This window comes from Rousettus aegyptiacus, unplaced genomic scaffold, assembly GCF_014176215.1.
Source record: "Rousettus aegyptiacus isolate mRouAeg1 unplaced genomic scaffold, mRouAeg1.p scaffold_m13_p_13, whole genome shotgun sequence".
Taxonomy (NCBI): domain Eukaryota; kingdom Metazoa; phylum Chordata; class Mammalia; order Chiroptera; family Pteropodidae; genus Rousettus; species Rousettus aegyptiacus.
Window position 1 is genome coordinate 31,944,822 of NW_023416288.1, and position 20,988 is coordinate 31,965,809.

The following is a 20,988-nucleotide window of genomic DNA, read 5'->3' on the forward strand; positions in this document are numbered from 1 at the left end:
ATTTCATTAAGTTGTACACCTTAAATTTATACAATGTTATATGTTAGCCATATTTCAATAAAACTGGGAAAACACAATACAGCTGACCCTTGAACAACATTGGTTTGAACTGTGTGGATCCCTTTATACACAACTTTTTTCAATAAATACTGTAAATATATTTTCCTTTATTGTGGCTTTTCTTAACATTTTATTTTCTCTGGCTTACTTTCTTGTAAGAATACAGTATATAACACAGATAACACACAAAATATGTGCTAATTGACTGTTTATGTTATCAGTAAGGCTTCCAGCCAACTGGCTTAGTTGCTAAGTTTTGGGGGGAGCCAAAAGTTATACAGATTTTTGACTGCATGGGAGTTGGTATCCAACCCCAGCATTATTCAAGTATTCAAGAGTCAGCTGTAATTTTCAGTTCCTCCTAATAAGAGCTTGAGTTTATTTCTTGACCCTAAGGCCTTTCTGGCCTTAGTTGTCTTCTTAGGCCATTGGGAGATTAACAAACAAGGCACAAGCAGAAGCTGCAGAATTGCTGTGTATTTGTGGTTTGCCTTTTCTCGCTGCTTTTGGCTGCCTCTGAGCCACCACGTGAGGGCACCCTGAGCTGGTTTTCCTTGAGGCTGAGATCACAGGAAGGGAGGCCCTAGCCACCACGGCCATCTCTGACCTCCTAAATGAGGCCCTAAACATGACATTCTAGACCATCTAGTGCCAGTCAAACTGCCTGACCTGAAAAGTGACCAGCTGACCCATAGAATTCTAAGCAAATGATTGTTTTCTTAAGCCATTATATTTTGGGGGTGGTCTGTTATACTTCAAAGGCTACCTGAAATAGTAATTATAGAGATTGTAGGGGCTGCTGACTTTCCTAATGGCACTAGAGAAAGTGCAGACAGAGGAGATATTGAAGGCCATGAATATCCCACTGAGAACAAAACTGGAAAGTGAGCAGCCTCTAGGGCAGCATTGGAGGAATCCTGCCTCTCCTGTAATCCCAGGCAGATGTGGCTGAGAGCCAAGCCCCACACCTGGTTGTCAAGGTTGCAAAACTGCAACAAGTGAATATTCAAACCCACCAGGTGTCTCAAACTAAGGTAGTTTCAGCCCACACCAGCAACAACAGTGTCAGCTGGGACTTGTTAGAAATGCAAATTCTCAGGCTCCCCAAAGGTCTATTGAGTCAGACACCACACACCAAAGCTCTGACGGGAAAGGAGCAGCACTCTGAGATGAGGGTAGCTGGTCAGACACGGAAGAAGCTGAGCATCCTGAAGCCCTCAATTCCCCTTAAATCTACCTTACAGTCCCTCTCCCACCCAAGGAAGCTACTGAGACCCGCATTAAACCTTGCAACGACTACTAGGCTGTGCCTCCAGCCCTGCAGGAGAATTAGACCCCAGTGTAGGTCTATGTGGCAAGACTCCAGGGAGCGTGTATAAGAACATATTCTAAGGGTGACAGACGAAAGAGGATAAAATCTACGTAGTGGTGTGTGAGAACCAGCTGGAACTGGCTTGCGACAGCCAAATGTTAAATTTTCAAGAATTTTATGAGACTTGTCTAACATAGCCCTTATTAAAACTTAAATCGCATAAACCTACAAATAGGTACATTAAAAATAAAGGTAATACTCAAAACCCATCACTCCTAGTTACCTTCACTACATTTTACTATTATCTGTGCTTTCGGGGTTATTTGCCCTGACCACAACTATATATAATGGAAATATTACATACTGGTGGGTTACTCTGCATCTCTTCCAAAATCTGTGTTCAGTAATAAGATGTCTATAGCTTGAAGTGGGCATTAGTAAGAATATTTACAACTTGGAAATTGGCAAATGCTCTAAGGCAGAGTTTTATTTTTTCCTGGCTTGCTGATTGTTAAACATTTACACTGACGATAAGGCTTGATAAGGCTACATTTCCTTTCATGGGTATACTCCTCTGAGATTCAGGATGTAACATGTTGACTCTAGAACTGGGAGTGACATTAAGTTGAAAATTTGGATTCAGTGGTATTTGTATTTGTTTCCTATTGCTACTGAGACAAATTAGCATATACTTAGTGGCTTAAAACAGTATAAACATAAAGTATTCTCTGGAACTTAAGTTCAAGGGTCAGAAGTCCAAAATGGGCCTCAGTAAGCTAAACCCAAGGTGCTGACAGGACTGTATTTCTTCCCGGAGACTCTAGTGGAGAATGTTTTCTTACCGCTTCCCGGGGCCCCACATTTCTTGGCTCGAGTCCCCCGCCTCCGTCTTCAAAGCCACGACAGCAGGTCGAATCTCTCTCACAATGCCGTCTTTCTCACACTGACTTCCCTGTGTCAGTCTTCTTCCTTTAAGGACATTTGTGATTAATTGGGACCACCTGGATGACCTACGCTGCTCTCCTTAAGGCACTTGATTAGTACCTCAATTTCACCTGCAACTGTTCTACAGGAGCCTATAGTCAGCGCGGGTCATCAGAACCTTCTAGCAAAGGCTCAGGGCGATGGGAACATCGGAATGAATCTACTATGTGCAACTTGCTCAGCACGGCCCCCAACCCCACTCCCATACACACACACACACACACACACACACGCACACACACACACGCACACGCACACGCACACACGCTTAGTTGTACCCCGTCTCTACACACAAAAGCACAGGAAAGTGTGTTGGAGATGGGACAACTGCACAGAGCTTGGGGGCCACTACACAGAACGAGGTTCCCTGGTCTCAAGGAGAATCGCACAATTCTGGTGTGGCGGGGCCCAGGGGACACCATAGATCCAGTTCACAAACTGGGCATAATTACCACAGTAAGCCAGCCACAAAACAGAACGTGCTGCGGGGGCTGGTGGCTATGGCTAAATGATCATGGAATCCTTAGAAATAAACCCAGTAGGTAGCCTACTAAGATGCTGCTTGACATATATATGTAGGGGGAAAAAAAATGTGAATTATGGGTAGAAACCTAAGTCAAATTATCCTAGGAGCATGTTTGACCTCTTTCCCATTTCACAGACCTGGAGCCCTAGTAATGGCCCAACCATAGAGTATATAAATACAGCCATAGAGTGTAAAAATTTCCTTCCAAGGTTTTCCTAGAACAAACTGGGGCTGTTCACCCTGTTAACTGGGACTGGAGAAAGGGAAATGTACAAACCCCCTAGGAGTTCATCGCTACTGGCTCTGAACTGACCTGGAGTATCACAACAGATCACCACTTGGAACAGAAGGTCAGGTTGTGGATGGTGTCCTGGCTCACCCTGCCCGGCCCCCCATGGTTCTCAAACCTGAGTGTGGAGTTCCTATAAAAACACCCACAGACAAGTCCCAGCCAGGCGTTTCTGGTTCAGTCGGTCAGGAACAGGGCCTGAGAATGTACGTTTCTAACAAGTTCCTTGGTGATGCCAGCGTAGCTGGCCTGGGGCCCTCACTTAGAGGACCACTGTTTTAAAGGATGTAGGAAGAGTCCCCAGGACGTAATAAATTAAAAGATTCAAAATTTTACATGTAAATTGGAAGAACAAACAAAGACTGATAGATATGTTTCATGTGCTTACATAGACAGCCTTATCCGCGCTTGGGAAATGACTGGAAGGAGGTAAGAGGTTGGGGACGGTTTCTTCCAGGCCGTGGGCCAGGGAGGGAGAGAAGCTCGCTTATGTTGTGTATCCTTACACTGCCTCTACAGAGGGCACCCCCTAGTGGCGACTGTGGCCGAACAGGGCGTCCCAGGCTCAAACTATCTTAAAATCTAGTTTGGCGCCAGGGAAGGCCCGATCATGAGATTTTTAGTTGAAAATCTTTCTTCGTTTTGTTTTATTTTATTTTATTTTAATGGTGGAGAAGTAGGTGTCCAAATCAAGAGATTTAGCAGTTCGTTTAACATCATTAACAGATGATCCATAGGCTCAATGGGAAACCTTGGTATAAACTGAACCCGTCTTCACCAGCAGAGGGCAAGTCCACATTTATTCCAGGTGTCAATAGCATCTTCCATCACTAGGTGGCAGCACTTGCACACAAATCTCTACATCCATTTTTCTCATTAAGTTAAAAAAAAAAATCTAATCATAAAAGCAAGACGAGAAAGCCCTGTAAGGAGCGTTTTTTCCACAAAATGGACAATAACCTAATCTTGACAGATGACCAAAATGTTTATCTGTTAAAAGCGCATGCCCTTGCCAATCAGGCTTCAGGTACGAGCAAACACGTCGTTTGACAGACAGAAAAAGTTGCTGCTGGATGCTGCGTGTGGCCTGTGGCCCCTGGCCTGACACCTCTGGGTGGGGTTTCATGCTTCTCTGTCTGCTGATTTGAAAATGTCCCTCTATGGAAAGTCCTGGGCTGGGTGCTGCAAAATTACCCTAGGAGCTCATTAAAAACGCAGATCCCTCTCCTCTAATTAAGTACATCTGGGGTTAGGCAAAGGATGCCATATTGTAAACAGGTGTCCCAGTCAATTCCTGAGGCACAGCCACGTTTCCGCTACCTACATATGGACATCTAATAAATACAAACCAGTGCTTAGGTGTGAATATTTGGATATTTCCGCCTTGCACCAAGTGGCTCCTTTTTGGTTCAGCTGTCGCGACAGTTCTAAACGCAGGAGAGCTGCGCTGTCCAATGCAGTAGCCACCGGCCACAGGTGGCTACTCAACACCTGAAATAGGCCTATTCTGAATCGAAGTGCTCTGTCAGTGTTGAATAACTCCAGATTTCAAAGACTTGAGGGGGAAAAAAAGAATATTCTTTTAGGGTGGCTACTAGAAAAACTAAATCCCACATGTGGCTCAGTCTATTTCTACTCGACAGCGCCAGTTGGAGGATGTAAATAACCTTGTCAAGAATGGGGGCGGGGGCGGGGGCGGGTGTGTGGAGAGCAGAGCATTGGCAGGGGTCAGGGGAAGACATGTGGACCACCAGGCATCCTAACAGCACTCCGGGCAGCTGGGCCTGCAACAGAAACCTCCCTCTGCCAACAGAGCCACAGCAGCTCGCCCGTGAGTGAGTTTCCTGCTCGAGCCCGAGCCCACTGCAAAGACTCGGGAAACGTCCAGTCTCCTAACAGGTTGAGCCTGAAACAGAATGGCTGTCAGCCGCTTGCCAGAACTCAGAGGGCGGGTTCCCATAGGAAGAAAGGGTGGCTGCTGCAAATGGTTGGTGGTGCGTGGGCCAACCCACCCGGCCCTGTTTAACCTCTACAAGAGCTGAAGCGACTCTGCTTTCGTGAAAGAGAAAGAAAACTCTGACGGTTGATAATTAAACAAAATTAATTATTTAGTTATTAGAATAAGAGCGTATTCCAATAGCCTCTCTGAAATACGAATACTGTGCTCCAAGAATGAAAGATAGGGTTAGCCTTAGCAGTGGTCCCCAGGCATGGTCCTCTGGGCCAGCAGCACCAGCATCATCTGCGAACTTGATAGAAATGCAAAGTCTCGGGTTCTACCCCAAACCTCAGGAATCAGAGACAAACCAACGATGGATACCAGGGAGCAAGATCTCAAATGCGTGGGAGAAAAAACGGTTTTGCAGCTTCTTTTTTTTTTTTTTATGTGTTTGAAATTTAGGAGGGAATTTACATGCAGGTGGGAGAAAGCAAGGCAGGATTGGATTACAGGATAGTTAACCAGATTACGTGCTCTCCTGAGGGTATTTCTTCTGGCATTTCAAAGGTATGTTAACCTAGATGCACCAGGACAATGGACAAGGTTGGCTTAAGACTTTTCACTAAAGAAGTTAAAGACCTAGGGTGTGATGACCCACCATGACCTGCCCGGCTAGGAATAGGAATTTACAATTAGATCACTCTGTGAGGTTACTTTCCATAGAACTCCTTTTTTTTTTTTTTTTCATCCACAAAATGCTCTCCAAGACAGAAAAACAATGATCTAGAGAAAAAAGAGGTCATTTAAAGGGAAGCCCCAAGGGCGCCGAAAGGAGTCGAGGGAAGTGTCTGGTCTCTATTGCATCTGCTGCCACTGGGAAGCATTGAGGGGGAGGCAGTTAAGAGACCAGATTTTGGAGTCAGGCGTACCTAGCTCACAGTCAAACTCCGCCCTCTACCGCGTGACCCAGGGTAGTTACTAAACTTTTCTGAGCCTTGTTCTGCCATCTGAAAGGTGGGAAAAATGATACATCCTTTGTATGATTATTGTTAGGAGTAAATGAACTAATGTACGGGAAAGGCTGCCCGTGCTTCTTGGTACAGAGCAAGGGGTTGTAATTAGCTAAGCAAAAGTAAGATATCTACAGTGCTAGGAAATCTCTGACAGCTTCCTTGGCATCACTCAACCCAGTGTTATTATCTTATCTGTGCCCGGAGCCCACTTGTTTTTTTTTTTTCATGGAAATTCCTCATTTCCTATGATTAATCAGTCTACAACAGTTTTATCTAATCTCCTTCTTGCTTAATCAACTCATTAAAGTTTTGTATACTTGGTCTTACCGAATGGCGCTTGACCTCAGGGAACTCGCACCTGGTTTTGGAGGGTTCCTATTTCCCGTGCCTGCTCGCGGCATGGCACAGAGGCCGGTTTAATCAAGTGACTCTGGCTTACCGAGGATTTGGGCTCATTCTCAGCTTTGCTGCTTTCCTAAGCCTAGCTCACAAAACACGTTTTAATATCACGGCTGTTTGCTGAAGTGACTGTGACTCTGGAATATGGAAAGATCCACCAGGGTCTAGAAATAGCAGGCTTTACTCCTAATGTTTGTTTGTTTGTGTGTGTGTGTCTCTCTCTCTCTCTCTCTTTCTTTCTTTCTTTTTCTTTCCTGAGTCTTTGAAGGTGAAACATTGCAGGGAAGAAGTCACGTATCAGGAAATATCATTTTCAACGGATCTGAGATGGGCTGAGTCATCGACAGATATGTATCAAGGTGGCTCACCCCAACATAAACAACCATTTTGGGCAGCAGCCCCTTTTTGTCTACCAGGCAGTATAAACACCCAGATCAGGCCAAATTAAAAATCTGAAACCAAAGCTCCCCAGGCTCTCACTTCTCACTGGTTTCCTCTGTCAGGGAGTATTTATTGCCAAAGATCTGTTTTTCAGTGCCCTGTGCACAGGGGCGGATATCAGTGGTGCTCACCGTGGGGGCTGCAAGTGAGCAGTAAGACCATCGGCTTCACCTTCAGAAGGCAGAGAAAATGAGCTGTCCGCTTCCTCACTGCAGCTCTGACTACAGCGGAGCTGTGGTTGGAGGAGGAAGCTGGGGGACCCTGCTCCCCTCATGTCCCCTCCCCTCCCACCACCCTGAGCTCAAGCAAGGCTGGGCTTCAGGTGAGGGAGGCAGGGAAGGCTGTTTCTACCCTGGGTATGTGGAGGAGGCTGACTTCTTAGAGAATCAAGAAACTATCAGACTTCTTCCTAAACGTGCTCCTGGCTGAGGGCCCTCTTCTGCGGTCTAAGCCGCCTGTGAGGCTTAAAGGCTCCTCTCTTTAAGTGTGGTTGGCATACAACATTATATTAGTTTCAGGTGTACAACATAGTGATTTGATCTTTATATGCCTTACAACGTGACACCTCACTAAGTCTAGTAATCATCTGTCATCAGACAAACTTATCACAATATTATTGATCCCCCTTCACCTTTCCCACCCATCTCTCCAGCCCCCCTTTGAGCTCTGTTTCTGAGGCTGTTTTCGTTTTCTTTTTCTTTTTTAGGTTTCACATTTGCCACAACATAGAGGGACCTAGAGAGTATTACACTTAGAGACTGCTTGATTTTCAGTGCTGGGGTGCTGTCTTTGAGTTAATTCCCTTTATGTCATTCAAAAAAGGTGCCAGCCAAAAGCTTTCAGAAATGCCTCTCTTGGCTTCCTGCTCTGGATGACTGTGTTAAGACCTTACATCTCACAAGCAAGAGGCAGGGAATTGGTATTTTCCTGGAGCCATAACCCTGAAGCCATCCTTGAGTAAAAGGAGGCAGTGATTTGTTATCAATGGCTGCCGGAGGCAAAATGTGACCAATGGCCAGGATATAGAACATCCATCACTTTTCTTCTAGAGCAATAATTCTTTACATTCTCCGCCTCTGCATGGGAAATCTCCTTCAGGCTATTTACTTTGCCCACAACTTGCTTCAATGAACAAAATACTGATAATATTACAATGTATTGAGTCAATATTACAATGTATTGAGTCATGAATTGTCTGCGATCTTTCTCGAGGAATGTATCCTAATCGCTCCTCTGGAGGAGACTGCTGAGACTCGAGGAGGGTGAGCAACGTCTGAAAGTCACACTGCTGCTCTGTGCCCCCATCTGCTCTCTCCAGGCTTCTCATTCTTAGGCTATGTATGGTTTCTTCCATGTAATAAAATAAACATATTGTTAATTCTTGCAGAAGAAAAGTCTATTCAGTCAATTAATATTGAGTGGATGAGTGGACTGAGCCTGTATCAGCTCCCTCTCTGCCCACAGGCTCAGCTACAAATTCCCAGGGAGGGCATGACCTGGGGGATGACTCCAGGCTCTGCCCTCCAAAGTGCCTTGCCCATGCCCTGACCTTGTAGGGCCCTGTAGAATTGAGGCTTCAGGTGGTTTCATATTTCCTGCCAATATTTCCCCACAAGGCAGACTTTGGTTTCCCTTTGTCTGAGGCCCACAGTGCGACGCAGCCAAACCAGCTCCTTTGGGATCCAGTCCAAACCAAAGAGTATTAACAGCATGCATGAAAGAGCATCGAAACAGTTTGAAGAACGGACCGTTTTAAATCATAAATACTGTAAAAACAGCGTGTAAGCATCTTACAAGAACCATAGATGGCTGGAAAATGCATTTTGGACACATAAGAAGGTTAAGATATTGGTGAACACAAGGCAAACTTTGGTTTTCATTTCGCTCATTAAGGACCCATAACTATTTTTTTTTCCTATAAAATAAGGAAAATGAAAATAAGGCATCTCTAGGAGTGCGCACTATAGCATCTGTAGCATGACCTAACATTTCAAAAGCGATCTTTAAATGCAAGGATTTGGGGGAAATGGAGACCATGACCGTTTTGTTAAACAAATTCCAGCCTGGCTAGAAACCACATAAACACAGCAAATGAAGAAGTGAGTTAATGACTGACTGTGTTACTGAAATCTCCTCCGTTCATCTCACGGGATCCTCTCACAGTCTTTTGTTTCTCATGGCAGGATGAAAGAGGCTTTCCCTCCATGAAATCGGCTTCGCCTGACTAATGCCTGACTCCCAGACCGTGAGTAAGGTATAGACGTGACTTTCACTGCGGGTGGGGGTGGAGGGGGGCTATCCCTGTGGACACTCGGACAGACCAGCACATTCCTAGACACACGTGCTCCGCTTGCCTGCACTCTGCCTCCGTCCTGCCGCGGTGGCTGCTCCTTCTGTGTCCTTGGCTGCCTCTCCCCAACCTCTTAACGCGGAAGGACCAGGGCTTAGTTCTCAGTCTTCTCCTCGTCATCTTACTCACTGGGCTATTCCATTCAGTCTTGTGGCCCTCCAGAGCACCTGTACGCTGAGACTCCCACGCTTGTTCCCCAGCCCAGACCTTTTGTCTACACATCAGCACATACCTCTGAGTCCCAATTTTACCTCTCTGCCTTGACACCTAATGGCTTCCTCTAACTTGATTGATCTAGAGAGGATGACTGGTCTTCCCCCAGATGATTGCACAGGAAGTCTTCCCATCGCAGAAACAGCATCTCCATCCTTCCAGGTGCTCCAGCTGAAGACCACACAGGTGTCCTTGATGCCTCTCCTTCTCTGATACCTGACCTGCCATCTATCAGAACATCTGTTCGCTTCAAAATACACCCAGAAGCAAACTCTTTCTCAGACCTCTGTTCATTTCCCTCCCCATTTCACTCTAAGGAAACGACCATTTCGCAGTTGTCTAGAAAGCTCTATCAGGCTTTTTCTCTCACCTCCTACTCCTCTCTAGCCATACTGGCTGTACCCCAAGAACACTGGGCACCTCCCACTTTAGGAGGATGGCACTGGGTATTCCCACCTCTTTCAGGACTTTGTTCAAATGTCACCTGCTCAATGAGGCCCCCCTGGCTGAGTAGTCCCTATGTCCTAAGAGAACTAAATCAGACAATGCCTTCGAAATGCACAGATCGGGGCATGGCACCTGATAATGCACATTCAGTAACTTTGACTTTGAAACCACACAGAAAGAATGCCTGACAAGCGTACGCCTGCACAGGCCTACGGCCCTAAGGGAAGGCCCAGGAGATGCCCGCTTCGCGAGATAAGAGCTAAGGCTCCAGAGACCCATCTTCCTATCTCCACGTCTCGTCACATTCGTTCATACGGACACCTTCACCGAACGTATCTCTTTCTTATCCCCTCATGCCCATTGCCCTGTAGGCAATCTAGATAAGTTCCTGCCTTTATAACCGGGACTTCTCCATTTCAAACGAGTCTTATCCTTTTAGGAAACTCGACGACAAAAACTGGGCATTTTCCACTGATTTCCTCGCCCCCACGTCCTCCCCTGGGTCCTCTCCAAGTCTACGCAAGCAAGCGGATGGCCAAGAGGACGCTTGGAGGGTGACGAATCCAGCACTTAACCACAGACGGCATTCATCCTCATGCTTGCCCAATATGGACCAAAGCTTTGACTTAGTTGATTTAAATCCAGAAAATATCCAGCACTCTACAATTTATTATCTCTGATCGCTCAGTGAGTGGTCTGTGTGATTACTTTTTTTTTTTTTTAATGTCATATGCTATCTTGAACTGGTTAACTTCTCTGATGACTTACAGTTATTATTTAAGAGGAAAAAAAAATGGAAAGTTTTCTTGCACTTGGATGAGAGGAGCGAGGAACTGCCTGCCTCGCTGGTGCTTCGAAGTGTCTGAGCAAGAGGAATTGGAAGAAGGATGGGCTCAACAGCTTATCTCTTTGCCTTTCAAAATTAAAAATCGAAAGCTATTTATAGGACAACTTTAAGGAGTTAGAAGAATTCCGAACCAAGCAATTAAGTTGGTTCTCTTCATACGAACTTTGGAGAGCAAGCTTAAATGTTCTCAAGTTTAAAACTGCAAGAGGAAAATCATGAAAACAAAAGTATGGAGTGACTGAGGAGATAATTCCTAGAATTCCAAAAATGTCCCCACATTTTTCCATTTCATCCTATAAATGAAAAAGGCATCAAAGAAAAATAATGCTGCTTGCACAGTGCTTGTCACCTCAGAAATCATTAAATATCTTTACTCTTTAGTATCTTCATTTCGATTATAATAAATAAGGTAAAATCCATATCTGGGGTTTTTGTAAAATATTTGTCATATGTATGAATGCATGTATGTGTGTATACACATATATTTGGTTACTGATTTTTTAATAATGAACTTAAAAATGTTATTTGGGGCAAGAGGTATTGAAGAGGATGGTAGGAAAATAACAAGGACTCAGTCCATTTTGTCCCTTACCAAATGTCAACACTGAGAAATATAGTCAGTAAACGTTTATTGACTATATGAATAGGTGACATGGTGTAATTAACCAAAATACGTGTTAAAACCTGAGGGCAGCATGCACAATATTAAAGGAAGGAAACTCAAGCAACTGGGAGGAAGCCTCTGCAATGATCCATGACTTCCCGATTGCAACATTTTGTGGATGTTGTTGCCATTTTGACATTCGGACCAATTTGTAATCCCCCACAACAAATGATCAGACTTTCAGCCACTTTTGTTACCCTGACAATGCGCACAAGATGCGCCTCCTGAGCCTTGCCTGATTGCTCATCTGCGCCCCATCCCTGACTCTCACCTCAGTCTTCCTCAGACCTCCCCTCATCCTTTGCTCTTTCCTTCTAGGTGGCCCCAAATCAAAGTATCCCTGGTCTCCAAACGGTGTCACTCATTGTCCGCACTTGGGGCACCAATGGCCTGACCTAGGGTGCCGCTGGTGGATGCATAAGGAAAGGCAGAGTGAGAGGAAGTCAGAAGGAACGATCCACGAGACTCGGCACCAAAGCGGATGCAGCAGAAGGAACACGGAGAGTGGCGGCTAACGATGACTCCAGCCAGCATGTGATGAAAGAACGAAGACTTTGAGGAAGTAGGAAGCCGAAGAGGGTGTGAGGACAGCGGAAGAGGATGTGTTTGGACCGGGGCATGCCAAGGTCAGCAGCAACATCCGAGCCCTGAGTGGCTCCACAGCGTCGCACATGAGAGACGGTACGAGACGTGTGGCAACAATACACCCTGGGGTCACGTTCCAGCAGGGCTGGCGAGCAGAAGAAGGCGCTCTAGGAAGGAGGTTCCTAAATGAAGGCTGCGTTGATGCTGCAGAGGTCTGGCTTCCCCGTACCCCAGGCCGCACACTCCCTGCTTCTCACCGCTAAGGGGACCGAACACCTGCTCTCGTTGACTGTTGACGTCCCTTCCAGTCTGAAGCTGGAGGCGGAGTCCAAATTCATAAGCCATGCGTGGCTGAGGGAGTTGTCAGAGCTTCATCACAGGGAATGCTCATTACTCTTCTATACCTCGCTTATTCAAAAAAAAAAAAATTTAAAAAATTTTAAAAATAAAAAACTCAAGAGTTCTTCCCCTGAGAGAAAGTTCTTTCCCCTGAGAAAAAAAAATGAGGCTGCGATTTGGAAACCCAAGGCATGTTTGCCAGGGCTGCTGTAACATAGTGCCACAGCTGGGTGACTTAGCAACAGAAATTTGTTTTCTGACAGTGCTGGAGGTGACTGTGAGAAGGAACCGGATATCAAGGTCGATTCCTTCTGAGGGAGGTGAGGAAAGGACCTGCTCCAAGCCTCTCACCTGGGCTTTTGGATGCCTGTCATAATATTCACACGGCATCTTCCCTGTACCTCCACATTATCTTCCATCTGTGTCCAAATTTTTCCTTTCCATAAGGACACCAGCTGTACCTGGAGTGACCTCACCTTGACTCGATTACCTCTCGAAAGACCTTGTCTTCAAACAAGGCCACATTTTGAGGTACTGGGGATTAGGATATCAATATATGATTTTGGGGCTGAGGGAGGAGGAAGGGCCAGGCACAAATCAACCCATAATATCAAGTCAGAGGGGAAGTACGCATTCCAGGAGATCTCCTTCTAAGTGTGCAGAGCGGGCACTCATTAGCTTAGCCTCAGACCTTCGGAAATCCCCTGCATCTGGTTTTCCTAATTCTCGTAATCTCATCCCACCAAAAAAGACATCTAAGTACATTCCATGCATTTCTGGTGAGAAGCTCACTCTGCTGCACTCATGTAACTTGCTCAGTTTTAACTAGAGCGATTTAAGTGGTTTGGTTAAGCCAAGATCTGGGGTATTTCACGCATTCCTCTAAACCTAAACAAATCCGATCCAGATGTTTAAGACACTGCACAATATTAGACCACCTGAAGCTCCATCCTCTCAGGGCGAATTAGGATGATGATGAATGTGGCTGGTAATCTGTTCCCTTCTAGTCATTATGGAGAAGCCCCATCTCGTATTGCTCCAAACTGGTTGGAGGGTCATCACTAGATGAGGCAAAGTGTTTGCATCCAGGACAGGGAAACATGGGCTCAGATGCAGGTACTTCAACGGAGCCCTGACAAGGTTCCAGGTACTGTGCTGAGGCTGAGGATTCACCAGTGAGCAGATCAGTCTTCTGGATGGGAGATGAAATTCTCACAGTACCAGAAGCAGAAGGAATTTGCAAGTGGGAGGGCCCAGAAGCTCAGGGCCAGTGGGACTGAACCTGCTGCTTTTGGCCACGATTCTTGCTTACTGGTTGTGCGAACATTTTGATTGGTGGATTCCCACACTATACCAGTTGCTAAATATTTTTACATTATCCTTGTGCATGAACATACTGTTGGGAGGGAAACTGGGAAGGGGGTGGAGTGGTAACCAGCTTAAGCCACACTTTAGATGGTGACATGGTTTAGAGAATTAACTTGAGGAAAATGAGACAGGATTCGCGCAGCAATTCTCAAACATCTCAGCATCAGAACTCTTCCAGTGTTAAAAATTATTGAGCTTCTGCTTATGTGGTTTCGTGGTTTATATATATTAATATTTACCATGTTAGAAATTAAAACCAAGAAATTTTGATAATGTGTGCATTCAAAAGAATAACTAACCCTTTATATGTTACCATAAGTGTCATATCTTTCATGAAAACTAACTATATTTCCTTCCCCAAAAAGGTAGCAAGAGGATTGTCATCATGTTATATTTTTGGAAATGTATTTAATGCCTGGCCTCAGCAAAGACAGACTCTCATAACTACTTCTGCATTCAGTCTGTTAGTTACGCTCTTTTAGCTGACGTCCATGAGGAAAACCTGGCCTTACACAGATATGTAATCAGAAAAGGCAGGACTTTGTGGATCTCCTGGAAAAACGCTGTAGCTTCCCAGGGTCCTCTGGCCACACTTCGAGAACCACTAATCTAATGGTTTTGTTATCTTGTGGCATCTTGTTTGGATCTCCTCTCCTAACTATACTATTACAAGGAGATGCAAACCTCAGGATTTTAATCCATAGTATGAAATTTTTTCATTCATCTGTGTCATGTACATATCTATAAAGTCTGAAACTCTTTTTTAACTCCACATTTGAGAAGTCAGTTTTGTGCTAAAAGTCGCTATCTTTTAGTTTGTTTGCAGTGAGAAAGTTAGTGAAAAAAATAAACTAGAAACAATTATAATTACCCAATACCTATATTTAATTACCAGACACAGTTGTTTGCTTGTGTTTGTTTTTTATGCTTCTAACTCTGAAGACCCAGAAACTCCTAACTATGCACTGAAATAATGTTAAAATATGTACCCGAAACCATAGGCAATAGAAAATATTTTGTAAATTTTGTTCTGCTGTCTTGTCTTTTTTTTTCTTGGTCTTCTAGGAACTATGTCATATGAATCACGATGACCACTGACGAAGCCGAAGGAAGATAAAGGAAACTGGTTCATTGCCCAACTGTTTCCCGCTCAATCCAGATTAGCAAACTGTGGCTCTCTCCGCTGTCCAAGGGGACTTGCCTTTAACAAGACTCAGTATAGACACAAGAGACAGACTCTTGCAAACCTTAGCTCAGGTATAGACAGTCTCACCTTGAAAGTAACCTACAAGTTGTTCTGTCTAAGCCAGTGGTTTGTAGAATACCATGAGATCACAGATAACAAGGGTGACTGATTTTGATAGGACCAGGCCATACGCACCAAAAAGGCTAAAGAAGCGCACTGTGACATTAAGTCCTGAGACCGATGGTTCTGGCCTAAGTCTTAGACCACGGGAACGGGAGAAAGAAGGAAGAGCGCACTCTTATCCTCTTCCTGAAAGCAGGACTGACTCTAGACCATACTTACCCTAAGAGGCCCACTTCCACCAACCGTTTGCACCCTTTGCCAGCTCGGACAGTCCCTCTCCCCGAGTGCCTGGTGCTTCCCATGGCCATGTCCTGTCATTCAGGTCCGCGATTTCCCCAGTGTCATCCCCCGCCGTCTCAGCTACCCTTCTCCTCTGCCTCTGGAACCTCACCTAGGGGCACCAACAAGATCAATGTCCTATGTACATTCTACCTTTAAGCTTTTCAGTACACGTGTGAGCCCTGCCTTGTCCCTCTTCTCTGTGCTCAGCCTTAAGGTGAAATTGGTGTTTCTGCCACCTGCCCTTCCTTGCCAGGGCCATTTGCATCTTTAGAAGCAGGTTGAATTGGTGGTCCCTTGTAGAGTGTCACAAAGAGAAGTGAAAACACTCAGGTGATGTGAGGGGAAATGTTGAAGACTGGGGAGAAGTCACGAGGACAGTTTGCACTGCCACCCCCAAAGCTACATTAAGTTATTCCTGGCAAGAGAGAAGGGTACCGCCCCAGGAAACTCAACTTTGGGTCTCTGATTTGCTGTGAATTCCCCTACTCCCTTTGCTAGAAAAAAGAGAGAGATGTTATTTCTAGATTTATTTGAAGAAAAACCAATAGTGGTTCTTCTAGCTTCAAATGAGGATTTTTTAATGCATGGCCTATAAGATCTGCCATGTTACCCCAGTCTGACTGATGGGGTCTAGAGAGGTCTCAGTGGGGTGCCGCCAACTGAGTGTCAATCAACATGTCTTTGCAACAACGACAAAATGACAATTTGTTTTTGTACTCCTGAGGAAAGAATATCTTTCTTTCTGCCTCATTGCAAATCATTGAATTTGTGACGATATCTGTCAGGCTGAATTTTTCTGACACCACATTATCCTTTCTCTTGTGGCTGGCTTTTCTTGGTAATGATTCTATTTCATAGTTTTCTTTCTGGGCTTACGTCTCTCCCAGATGTTACATAACACTCACCACAAAATTGCAATAAGGATGGTATTGATCTTCGTCTTGATTGTGTCCAGCAGTAGATTACTGACCAGATAGATTTCATAAGAAGTAGAACTGGCCTTTTGGGTTTTCTGGGATGACAAATTGGTTTTGACTCACTGAAGGTGTTAGAACCCCAGCTAGACCCCAGAGAAGATCTCGTGTGCCAGTCAAAGTCTGGGGAGATATTTCATTCTCAATTTTAGTGTCCCAATAAGATTAGACAGACATGAAGAAAAAAGTTTACTTTTAAAGAACTAATAAAGCAATTATAACTATTAGATTGCATACATGGATTAAGCTGTGGAATAGGAATAAGAGGACCTTAAAAGATAATGCAGTTTATTTTAAAGTGGAAACACACATACACTCATATTTCATGAAGCAATAGAGGAAAATTTCTCCTGAAAGAGTAAATAAACTCAGGAAAACCAAACTAATGAATTCATACACATTCTCTGCTTTATGACCCGATGGTTTTATTCGGTCAAAATGTTAACTTTCCACACTTGGCTACCAAAATAGCTTTCCATTCCAAGGTAGTTACTGCAAAGTAAGTAGCTTAAGTTTTCCTCTCACACCTCACCGGATATTAATCGTTCGGCGGTCTCGTCCTCCCTTCTGCAATGTTTCTAACTTTCATACCTCCTACTGAGAAACGGCTGCACACACTGAGGATACCCTGCCTGGTCAGCAGGCTCGGTTGTTCTGAGAGGCAATTCTCAGAAGACATGTCTCCACTGTTTTCCTTGGTTGTTGCTTCGGGGGACACTCTTTCGTCCTAGAAGTTCCGAGGTTTGTCAGGTCCAGATCACTCTCCCTGACTGATCGTGGTCTGGAACAGTAGTTGCCATTCGAAGTTTGTTCTCATGGAATTGCCACGGCTAGGCCATCCTCCCACATTTAGAAGCATTCGAGAGTTTTAGAGGCGATTCTCTGGTGATAATGTGTTTTTACACTAGGTGGACCCGGGAGACATCTTTTAGGAGTCCCAGATCCTCGGCGAAGCACCGTCGCATCAGGTAGAAACAGCTGTGAGTGGGACGGTGACTTAAGGAATTAAGGAAACGATGATGCCAGCAGGATTTGTTTTTGAACTGTGACTTGTCATATACTTCATGGATGGATTGTCTTGTTATCCATGCCAGGAAATATGAACTGGGAGGAACATGGGCGATTTTTCTAAGGCTCATATCCTTGAAGGACATTTCTTTATTTGAGGAGGAGTGTTTGTTCTAAATTGAGAATTGAGAAAATAGTCTGTAGGACTTAAATTCTCTGTTGCTGTCTCAGTTGTATATACTATGTACAAAGCACCCTAATATTTAGGGACTTCCTGTTCATGATTCTGTGGGTCAGGAACTCAGACCAGGCTCACTGGGGATGGTTCACCTCTGGTCCACATGGTGTTGTCTGAGGCAGATCAACTGGGGCTGGAAGACGCAAGATGGCCTCACTCATGTGCTTAGGGTATAGATGCTGGCTGAGGACTGGGGTACCTCCCTTCTCCTCCAAGTGCCCCTCTCTTTCCACGTGGTCTCGCATCAGTCAGGAGTCATATTTACAGTGAGGATATTGTCTCTCCATAAAAACCGGAAGTATTCTTAGAGCTCGGAAGTCACAGATTGTCACTTCTCTCACATCCTATTGATTTAAGCAAATCTCAGGATCAACCTAGAGTCAAGCAGAGGAAAAACAGACTCCATTCCTTGGCGGGAAGAGCACCCTGGCCGCGCAGGAATTGCTGGTAGTTATTGTTGCAGTGGGTTCATGTGGCCTGCTCCTAGCAAAGGGCTTCTATGTTCCTTCACTTAACAAATTAACATTAGCTAAAGAAATCGGAGAGGGTTGCCTTGTTTTATCCACTCCAAAATGCCACCAGTGGTTAGACGCACATAATTCTATGTATCATTTACAAAGAAAAAGGTCGAGTAAATTATGACATGATATGAATTGTTAAGATGCATCTCAATTTCAGAGATAGTAAATGGTGGGGGAAATGAACATAGCAGAGTTTTTAAAAAATGTTAATTATCTGATATGTAATTTAACAGAGTTTTGAGATGAATGGGTTAAAAATCCACCGTTTAAAAATTAGTCATTATTTTATCAGCGGCTCCATTATCAACTCGCATAGTTCTCATCCCGGCACCGAGGCACTCGTCCTGGCCATGGCGTGATAGGACAGGGCCTTAAAGGATCACTATCGTCCTTTTACCTCCTCTCCAAACTACGGGGAAAGGCAACCCATGGGAATCAGGAGAACAATCGGCTACTTGTAGCTCAAATATCAAAGTTACGCTGTATTGGGAAACTGATCCTTACTTTTGTTTGCTTTGTGCCACTCAGCTCAACCAATAGAACTAGACTTTCTACTGGTTCCTTTAATTCGCTCTTTGAATGGTTTTCACCATTGAATAAGTTCTCAGTAATTTCGCAATGACTTCTAGATGAGAGGGTTTCCAGGAATACGCTAAATCATAAAAGCAATGATTACCGTATTTTCAAATTTAATCAATGGTCGTTGGGTCCCTACAGCGTTCCATACAGTATGCTAAGTCCTATAATGGTCAATAAGACAGACAATGCAGCCTTCCTTCTTCTAACGTACAGTCTAGTGGGGGACAAGTAAAATACACACCTTAAATCATGAGAGAGCCCAGGAGAACTATGAGAGAAACAAAGAAGGTGATGAGGGAAAGTAAGAGGAGCCCCCTTTAGACAGAGGTGACCATGGGAGGGCGTCCTGAGGATAAAACATTTAAGCAAAAACCTAAATATTAAAAAGCCAAAAAAAAAAAAGGTGCTCTAGACCAGACAGAGAAGGCAGAAAGGATAAAGATGCAGAGATAGCACAGAGCTTGGTATGTCCTCGGAATTAACAGTAGATCAGTATATTGGAGCGCAAGGAATTTCTGTAGAAAACCACGAAACATACCTAGAGGGGCATGTTCAAATTTCCCCTATGTTCCACAAAGTCAAAACGAACAAACGAGAAATCTTTTTAAAATAAACAAGAACAACAAAAACATCTGGACCTAGAATTTTACAAGCCTATGAGTATCTCTAGGAGGAAAACATGGGCCCTATAGTGGTTTTTTCTTTACCCTTTTCTTAGAATATGATGAGACTGTTTCTTGGATTTATAGAAGCTTATTAACTATGTCAGTGTTTCTTAAACATGGTAATAAAGTAACCCTTTAAAGGAAAAATATTACAAATTGTCAATATTGACTTAATCATTTTAGTTGTTTCTTTAAGATGAATGAAATGTAAATGCCTTATGCTCATAGCTCTTATGCAAATCTACAACTAAATCAAGTTTATAAATTAAATATAAACTAAGCTATAGAACCAAAAAAATGTAAATTATCAGCATTCATTTACAGTATTGGATGATTTTATTTTCTGCTACTAAATTGCTAATGTTTGCTTAGCAGTAGAATATTCATTGGTTTTTTTTTACTTGTTATAAACTTAGACCATCATATAAACCATCACATCTTTTTTAAAAAATAAGCTTTCTTTTAATAATGAATCTAGTATCTTGAGAGGCTAATTAGCACACTCCAAAATATAATATTGAAATTTAAAAATAGCGTTTAACAAAAAAAGTTCCTTTTTTTCACTAGTGCTTTTACTGCTATCTAACCATTGCTAATTTGTGTACACAAAAACAAGATTTCACAACGTAGCCACTGACTTTGTGAAAATGTATCGATGGCCAGCTCTGGGGTCTTTATAGTTTTACATGCCAATGACATGGGTCATTCCATTCTTCCACTACCTTACTCTACAGAATGACTGCAAAACTCTCGAGTGTATGTTGTAATGTAATTTGGCTTTACCTGGTACTAACGTGGTCATATATATTCAATGTAAGTGCTCCTATAAAACTGCATGGATTGCTTCGATTAAAGGAAGTAGCCCAGGAGTTTTGGAATGTGCTCGAATTACTTTAAGATTATTATAAATCTGAAAATCCAAGAAGGTTTAATTCCTATAGATTTGGGGGACTCAGGAAACAAGTCAGAAGGCTCCAGGTTATGAAGTGGTACACACATTAAAAATGAGGCCAGATGGGAAAATGAGTCATCTGAACTGTTTTATAGCCTCAGGAATAATCAGCCAAGTGTGAACATAGCCAGACCAATACATGCCACAGAGACACAGCATGGAATATCTATCCAGTTTAGAAAGAATGTGGATAAGGAAGTGTAAAAAAAAAAGTAATAGCTTATAATAATAATAATTAATACTTATTAAGTGCCTAGATTTCAGGCATTGTGTTAAGTAATTAATAAATATTAATGATGATTGAAAAAAGAATACAGTTCATTTATTAGCTACCACAGACATATCTACTGGAATAACATAGTTCCAACTAGGTCACTTAAAAAAAAAAAAAAAGGCAGAAGGGCAATGTGTTTCTAATTCAAGATTATCAGGCTTAACAATCTAAACAAAAATCTCGGAAGAGAAATTTCCTGCCTAATTTCCAGCTTAGAGCATCAGTGATACACGGTGTCCAAAGAGGGCTGCCAACAGCTCCTTCCTTCCCTGTACAGGCATGCTGCTGCTTACATCAAGAGGCGAAGTCCTACTCCCCTTTCTGTGGTGACAGGCTGGTCTTAATGGCTTGTTCAACCAGTAAAACGCAGCGGAAGTAACAAAGGAGTCGTTGGAAGTTCCACCTGGCTC

The 20,988-nt window shown here is 43.7% G+C and overlaps 3 long non-coding RNA genes across 4 annotated transcripts in view; 2 read left to right on the forward strand and 1 right to left on the reverse strand.

Moving 5' to 3' along the window:
- Positions 1-20,988, reverse strand: part of LOC107518124 — a 45,432-nt gene that overhangs the window by 2,310 nt on the left and 22,134 nt on the right. The window contains exon 2 of the long non-coding RNA XR_004953929.1: positions 2,215-2,341. This is a non-coding gene — a long non-coding RNA (uncharacterized LOC107518124). The remainder of the gene's footprint in view (positions 1-2,214; positions 2,342-20,988) is intronic.
- LOC118610708 lies at positions 6,743-8,001 on the forward strand. Its single transcript, XR_004953930.1, has 2 exons — positions 6,743-7,285; positions 7,670-8,001. It is a non-coding gene; the product is annotated as an uncharacterized LOC118610708 (long non-coding RNA).
- Positions 8,543-18,035, forward strand: LOC118610707. 2 transcript variants are annotated; one of them, XR_004953928.1, is made up of 4 exons: positions 8,543-9,062; positions 9,147-12,728; positions 12,856-12,939; positions 14,842-18,035. It is a non-coding gene; the product is annotated as an uncharacterized LOC118610707 (long non-coding RNA). The 2 variants fall into 2 exon arrangements; XR_004953927.1 differs by having other exon boundaries at positions 9,147-12,939.